Source organism: Labrus mixtus, chromosome 19 (assembly GCF_963584025.1).
Source record: "Labrus mixtus chromosome 19, fLabMix1.1, whole genome shotgun sequence".
Classification (NCBI taxonomy): domain Eukaryota; kingdom Metazoa; phylum Chordata; class Actinopteri; order Labriformes; family Labridae; genus Labrus; species Labrus mixtus.
In genome coordinates, this window is record NC_083630.1 from 6758879 (window position 1) to 6767452 (window position 8574).

Here is an 8574-nt window from a genome sequence, read left to right on the forward strand (position 1 = left end):
ACCTTATGTAGCACCCAAGACAGGGCAGGAGGGAGGTGAGGTGGACAAAGCACACCATTGTGGGAGATGTTGGAGGACTGGTGTGGAGAACCACATGCTCCTTTCCCACACTTATCTTCAGGGGCCAGTGTATGAAAATAACAGCTGACGGATAATAACAGCAAGAGACGGAAATAATTAACAGTTTTGATGAAGAGAGGACGCTACTGTTCTGTGGGTTTAAATCTATTTTTAGTAAAGTGCCATGTTGTTTACATTCCAATGAACGGACATCATCATTTTTGCAAATACCAGCCAGAGAAAATTAATGTCTGTTTACTGAATGTTCCCATCATGGGCCAAATTGAATAGAACAACTTTCTTTTATGGTTTAATTGCACTAAATGCCACATTTTTGTTGTCACGCTCTCTTCCATTGATCGAATGGAGCGAAAAAACCACCAACATTAAGCGAAATTAAACGTTATTGCAGAGCAATGCATTCAGCCATGTGATAACTGGATTTATAATCACTTTCCAGGAGTTCTCATCTGCTGTAAAATAAGATTTAATGGTGTAATTGTTCTTTATTTTTTTCTCTCTTACACTGTCAGTTAATTTAAGGGGTTATGAGTTGGAGAAATTGGAAAAGACGAAGAGCTCGACTGGCTTTCCTGGTTCTTATTTTGACTAACTATTTACTGACTATTGCTCGGTGAACAGCATCTTATACATCTTTAATTTCCATACCTGTATAAAAAGTTACACAAATAATGAACTTGTATAGTATGTATCATTAACTCATACTGTCCTCATGTAAGTCAGTGTGGTTAGTAACAACAGAAACAGCCTGAAATAAAGTCCAGGTACAACTCAAATCCTACAAAGTGCATTTGTCTTATTTCTAGTCAAACTATCCCGTTAAGCTTTAAATAAACCAAATGATAGACATACAACATATGAAAAGAAAAAAAAACAAGGCCTGAATTACTTTTAATACGTAATACTATCTTGCAATGCAGCCATCAAATGTTGCTACAGCAAGCACATTTTACTTGCTAAGTGTCTTGAAATGAGATATTTAATCATTTCAAGACACGTTAAAAATATCATGCTGCATTGCAAGATTGTATTTCTTATTTCAAGCAGTTAAGGCCTCTATTGTTTTGCTTTTATTTCTTGTAATAAGATGTCTATCTTGACTTGTCAGGCAAATGTGGCTTATAACAAGCATTTTGACTTGAAACCAAACAAATACGCTTGAGTTTTTGTTCAGTACATTATTAGGCCAAACCCTCAAACATATGGTAAATCTAATGGGTTTTTAAAAAAATATTGCATATATGTTTCTTAAACATTCACAAATAATCGTTTGATTAGAAATGCGTGGTATGAAGTAACTGCAGAAACATAGTAAAAGAATAACAGCTGATAATCCTGTAAAACAACAACTGATGCTAAGTGTACTCACTGTTCTGAACACTCGGGCAACAGTTTGATTTTAAATGCATCATGATGAACTGGTCTGCTGACATATAGATTTTTTTTTACATTTGCACTGAATGAACTTGTTGTTGCAAGTGAACAGTGTCTTCTCCCTGAGCTGAAAGGTTGTACCCTGACGCAAAGCACTGACCAACGGGGTCTCCAGATAGCTAAGGAGAGAGAGAGAGAGAGAGAGAGAGAGAGAGAGAGAGAGAGAGAGAGAGAGCGAGAGAGAGAGAGAGAGAGAGAGAGACCCAGAAAACAATCTTCTGCTTGTTTCTGCTTTACCTCTGCTGACATGGCCTGACCCCTCCATCGATCTCCTCTCTGCACAATAGGCTTCCTCCTGAAGAGCAGACCATGTGTGTGTGTGTGTGTGTGTGTGTGTGTGTGTGTGTGTATCCTCTTTCCTGACAACATATTTCGTTCTAACCAACATGCCCAGAACTTTCCAGGACACGTCTCTAAGGTGCTTTCCAGACAAGCTGATTCTAATGTTCATAAAATGTTGCTACAGCATAGATGTCCATGCTGATATCCATTATTTTACTAGCTGTATGTTTAAAGTGGTGGAGACACATAGGTCATTGTTTATTTTAAATATTGGACTTTTAATTTTCTAAATTCCAGTAGTCATAACCTGAGGTGTTTGTGTTTCTTTTCTGTGATTTTTCAGGAACATTTAGCAGCAGAGAGAGCAGGTTTTTCTTTATGCCTGTCAACATCAATGACAAAAAGCCGGTTAAATCATCTTGCGGCACACATACACGCACACTTACACAGCCCTGTATGCACACAAACACTGCCCACTCATCTTATCTTACACTTCTTGTGAGAAGTAAATACAGTACACTGAGTAAACCAGGACGTCTGCCAAAAACCAGAAGAAAAAAAATCAAAATGAAGAGTCGAAGAAAATACAATGAAACTGAGAGGAGAGAGGGGGAGCGAGGAGAAAGGGATGGAGAGGGAGCTGTTTGGGACCAGAAAGTGACTTGAGATAAAAATAACTAGTCACACGACACAGAGCAGATCTGGACGCTGCTTCTCTGGCCCCGGGGCTTCGGCCTGCTCAGCCACCACTCTGAGTAGACGGAGGGAGGGAGGGAGGAAAGAGAGGAGGAATGAAGAGGTGATGGCAAAAATGGGAGATGGTTTGGGGAATGGATGGGCAAAGGGACTTAACAGAGTAAAAAAAAGGGGAGAAGGTTGGGGTTGTGGTCAAAAATCTGTAAAGCTAACAGGGGGAAGAAAGAGTGTGTGAGGTTACAGGCGCTGGTAGAACAGAAAAGGAAGGTTTGTATAACAGAAAGAGGAAAATGACAAGAAAAGAGTGTGAGGAAGAAAAGCAGAAAGACACAAAGAAAAGAAAGGAGAACTTGTGTTTGATGTATGGGTGCTTGCTTACTATTGTAAGTCCCCCTGAATATGCTGCAGGCAAAACAAAAATCTTTTGAGATTAATTGGAAAAAAGTGGACTATTATGAAGTGACTGCACAAAGCCAGTGCACACAGTAATATAAATACTAAATGAGCACCACACAATGCGATGCAAATAGCTGGCAAGGGAGTGAAAAACAAGGTAGGAGTGTTCAAAGCTCTTAATATGTATTCAGCTGAATTAATGCATTATTTATGGCTCTTTTGGGTTCTCTCTCAGAGGGACTTCCCTATTTTTTCTGTATTTGGATAACTTACAGAAACGGCAAAAACAGTGCGGGTTGACGTCTGGTTTTTGAAAACAATTTGTACAAAAATTAAGTTTTCTGAACTTATATTTACAACCCTGAACTGGCAAAGACTCATGGACAGAATACACGTCTGTAAACTTTACTGCAATTTACAATCTTATACCGACCTGAACTCTTTGTGGAGAGTTTATCTAGCATTGAATTTAAATGGTCAGTTCTGTCTAGTCATATTGGTAGTGTTGGATTTAAATTCTTTGCCACACACTTGCAAACTTATGCTGCCTCTTTAATACAGTGGAGTTAAATATTTTTTGGTGGAGAAATATCTAAAAAAAAAAAATCATATTTGAAAAACTCTCTTACATCTCTATCCAGAAAAAACGTTATTGTTACACATGATAAGAGCCCCACTGCCAAACATTTTTGGCTGCTCTATACTGTACATTACATGCATTTGTTCTTAGAAACTCTAGCTTCTACTACAACTGCCAATGTAGATCTGAAAGTGCCGCCAAATATAACTGAATCTATCTGCAGGGCCAGATACCACAAGGAGTAACTGGGAAAATATGCTTTTCGGTATTTGAAGTGACCCTTTAAATAAGAGTAAAATCCTATCATAATAAACCTCGTGACATGTTCTACATCTCCCACAGCACAGTTTTTGGCAGTTGTCTTTGGGAAAATATGCCCCAGCTGATGTATTGTGAATCCAAACGGTGTCGTCAGCTCTCAGGACATCCCACACAGTCGACCTGATGAATAGTTCAAAGACCTCCATCACCGAAGGGGATCCTGTTTAAAGTCCATGGCTAACAAGCAGCTTGAGCGAAACATCTTTGGTCCCGCCTCTGCAGCAGCGTAAACTTTTATTTTTCTCTCTGTCAATGTGCAACTGACTGATGACTGTGTGTTTCCATCCAGGCAACATATGCCCTCCATGCTGCTTAACAACCCCGTCAGTAGAGTCTGCAAAGAACCATAAAAAAAGGCAACGGCGGCTAACGCCTGATGGCCATTGTTGGCGTCAGGAGGGGGCTCCCCTCCTCATGAAGTCGTGCTAATTAACCGACAGGCTTATCTAATGATACCCCTATCTCTGGCTTTCTGTCTATCTCTCCCTCTCTCTCAGCCGAGGCCCCCCTTAGACATCTCTCCCTGCATGCTTACATTGTTTCCTATTATTATTAAGCCACTGATGCCTCAGTAAGTAGTAAAAAGCCTGTTGACCATTCAGTGGCCAGTGGAGAAGAGAACAGGGGCTGCGGATAATTAAAGTTCCCCAGGTCCGTGGCCCTCAGGGGTTAGAGGGAGGAGGAGGAGGACGGGGTTTGAGGGAGTGAAACGGGATCCTAAATTATGGTGATGATTAGGTTGCTCTTTTGGGTACTGTACCAGCACAACAGACTTGACAAATAATCTGATTTGTGTATACTGTAGCCTTCAATTTCGTTAGCATCAATGGATTGACAATATGATTAATGATGAAGTCTAGTTTGTGATAGTAGTTTATTTCAGGGCAGTACAATTACTTATATTTTCATCATGACGGTGTACATTTGGTTGAGGCTGCATAAGTGAGCTAGCACGAGGCTGGGGAGGGGAAGAGCAAGAATATGTGGCTGAGAAAAACTTTGATGTGAAAAAAACAATGTTTCAGATTTTTAGGGATTCTGGAGAGCGTTAACTTGTGATTATTTATTGCACGTCATTTCCTTATCGTCATGTTGACCAACTTCATCAAAACTTTACACATTTTTCTTGTTCTTATTATTTTAAATAATACAAAAAATTAGAACAGGAGAACAACTGTTGTTTTACAAAGAAAACTGACTGTATGTGGAATATATAATATATATTTAGAAAATTTAAGAGAAAAAATACAGCAACACTTCAACAAAACTACAGGGACATTTACTCCAAAGATGTCAACAAAATAATAAAAAAGAGTTGCAAGAGTTTTGGCCACTGGTCAAAGGACTTGTCATTTTTAATGTGGCTGTGTATTTTTATATATTTATATATTTTTGTTCAGGGTCGGAGCAGAGCTTTCATTTGGACAACTAAATCTATGAATCTTTCAGAATCTTTGTTTTTATTTTTGTACTTGTTATTTTTTTGAAGTCTTATTGAAGAAAGCAGTCGCCACAGAGCCCCTCTTCCCCAGTCGATCAGCTGATTAACGCTCATTACTGATTGGCTGTGAACTGATTGCATCCCATCATCAAGAAATCACCTCTAGCCCCAGGCATGTGTGTGTGTGTGTGTGTGTGTGTGTGTGTGTGTGAGAGTATATATGAAGATGGCTGTCACAGTTCACTCGATTACTGGGAGGTGAGGAGGGGGAGGGTTTGACCATCACAACACACACACGGAAATGCACACACTATCCAGGGTCAAAGAGGTGTAAACAGAGGGGCCAGAAATCATATTGCAGTAGTGTTTTTTTTTTTTTTACTCTTCTACACACCCTCTCGTCCTCCCTCCCTTTTCTTCCCACCCTTCTTCCCCTCCTCCTTTTTTTGGAGGCAGATTTGAGCTGGGTCAAGCAGAAACGCTAGCCCAGTTTCCGCTGCTATGGCCGATAAGGCATTGTACCTTGGCCCAGTAAACAATGGGATGCCATCTGTCCATTAGTGAGAGCACAGCGTGAGAAGAGAGAAAAAGAGAGAGAGAGAGATAAAGAATGAGAGGAGCCATTAGTGGGTCCACTGTGAGGGCAACTTAAAACACATGAATGGAAGGGGTCCTCAGCGAGGGGTCGGGCAAGTTGACGTTACATTTGGAAGTTTTTACAAGCTGTGATTACCAAATGTTTTTCTTCAGATGAAAACATGACAATTAAAAAATGTTTCATCTTGAAGTTGTAGAATCCATTTTATCAGGAAAATAACTTTTGCGTCTCAATATTACTGAAAAATTAAACATACATTTGTTCCTTAAAGGAGCAAAATACAGATAATAAGAATATATTCATAACAAAGCCTCATGAGGCTTCCTCAGATAAAGAGATGAATTGAAAGACGGCCTGGGGCGATCCATGTCTGCCTCCAGCCAGAACGACCGCTGCAAAATATGCCCAGAGGCTACATTTCATCTGTTACTTCGCCTGAAATGGAAAATCAATGTCACATATTGTCCTTTACAATAATATTAAGCAGATCAAAATAAGGCCCACAGTATTCTAATAAATGACCCCCAGTTATCATATTCATTGCTTTTTATTATGTATCCATTGCTTATGTAGGTCTGTGATCAAAGATATCTTGGTTTGGCTGCACATGATGTAAACTGAGTTGGTTTAACATGTTTATTAAGTTTTTTACGTATTTCAGAGCTAGCCCTTTTTACATTGTGACAATGCAAAAGCACAGTACTGAAACTCTGTGGTCATTATTATTATAATTATTTATTTATATATTGAAAGAGAATCGGTGCATAATAAGTTTGTGAGCGTGTGATTTTACACTAGATTAGTGCTCTGCAGAAGCAGAAGAGGCATGTGTAAGAGCACGCACACACACACACACACACACACACACAGACACACAGTCGCCAATACAGTCATATTATGCCTTAAATACATTTACACATTGACAGTGTGGCACAACACCCGTGTTAAAGTCCTGCCTTGAACTGGCAATGTATAAGGAGCCAATAAAAACGCACAGATTGTAATGGCCAATCTAAATGGCTCCTGTGATAAACAGATACTATTATCCTATATGTCGCACAACTTCATCCATTTAAAAATAAATTTGGTTTATTTGGTTACAGTTCCTAAATACATTCCTAGAATTTCTCATGATTTCTTTAAATAACCTGAATATACAAATCTTATTGGTTTTAAAGATTTACCCCCAGAGAAAACTCAAGTATAGACCCTTTCTCTGTCTCCCTCTGTCTGTATCTATAATCTGTCCCCCTATTCTTTTCTGCCGAATGTCATTTCTTTATAACTCTATTTCTCTCTCTATTTCTCTCTCTCTCTCTCTCTCTCTCTCTCTCTTACACACAGGTAACTACTGGAAGTGGTGTCTTCAGAGCGTCTCATAAGAGTGAAGTAATATGGGGTACAAATGTGTGGTCTTTAGATGACACTGTGCTGTGCAGACCTGGCACTCCAGGGACTCCGTGAAAAAGCTGCAAAGGAACTAATCCCAAAACTGTTGAGTGTGTGAATGTGACACTTTGTAAGCATAGAGTGTGTACATTCTAGTGTGAGGGTGCAAGTACATTTATGCATATATATATATATATATATAAATATATATATTATATACGATAAATGCTTCAGTGTGCCTTGAACTAATGGGGCTGGGGTGGGGGGACCACACACACATCTCGGTTTCATCCCCTAGGCAATAAGTTCTTCCACAGTGTTTTCACTAAACAATCTATTTCTCACTTCGGTTGTTGTAACTCTCCCCAAAAGTGTTGTTTTCTGCTGCTAAAATGTGACAGGGTGTAGTGCATGCTTGACTCATGGCACACCTTGACAAGTTAGCAGTTGTGGACGAGTAGGAAAGAATTATTCCAAGAGCAAAAAAAGGACGAAAAAAGTTTTTCAGACAACTTTAAAATCAATGTATAGTACAATGCAAGAAGCCGAAATGAAAAACGAGCCCTCAAATTTAGAAAATGTGTAGGAAAAAAAAGGTGACGAAGACGGCTGAGTAGAAGAGACTGCAACTGAAAATCCTCCATATTATTATCATCTGTCAGTGTAAAGCTACACAAGTCATGCTTCTCAAGCAGGATGGCAGGTATTCAGAGAGAAAGAGATAGAAGGGGGAGAAATATGTGAGAGAGAAAGACAGACTGCCAGAGAATGGAGGAGAGATAGAGAGCCTGAGGGAGGATGAGGAAGGAGGGGGGAGGTGGAGTGCTACCTGCTGCGAAACTTCAAAGTCCAAGCTGTCACCTACATTATTTGACCTTTCACCCCCTGCAAACCCCATCATCATATTATTGTTCCAGTGTGTTATGCTTCTGAACCAGTTCTGGTTAAAATGAAATTATATCAAAGATGAAGACGAGACTTAAGAGAGGACAGGAAGGGGACAGAAATCAGAATCTTAAGGTGTGCCTCGTCTCTCTGGATTTACATTTCTTTATCTTTTCCTCGGCCTGGCCTTCTCTTTTGCTCTATTTTTTTCCTCACTCGGCCTCCTTCGATTTATCTTCTAGTGATGGTGGTAAAGAGAAGATGCCTTAAAATGATTAGAGTTAAATAAACGGTGGCGGGGCCTCAGGGCCTGGAGGCAGAACTGATGTGAAATCAGATGCTATCAGCCAGGTGAAGCCAGGCTCACCTGGCTCCGCACCGACAACAATTTAGCAACTGCTGTGCACGCTGCTAAATTATCAGGATTTACATACATTTCATCTTAAAACAGGGACAAGGGCCTGGGCTACC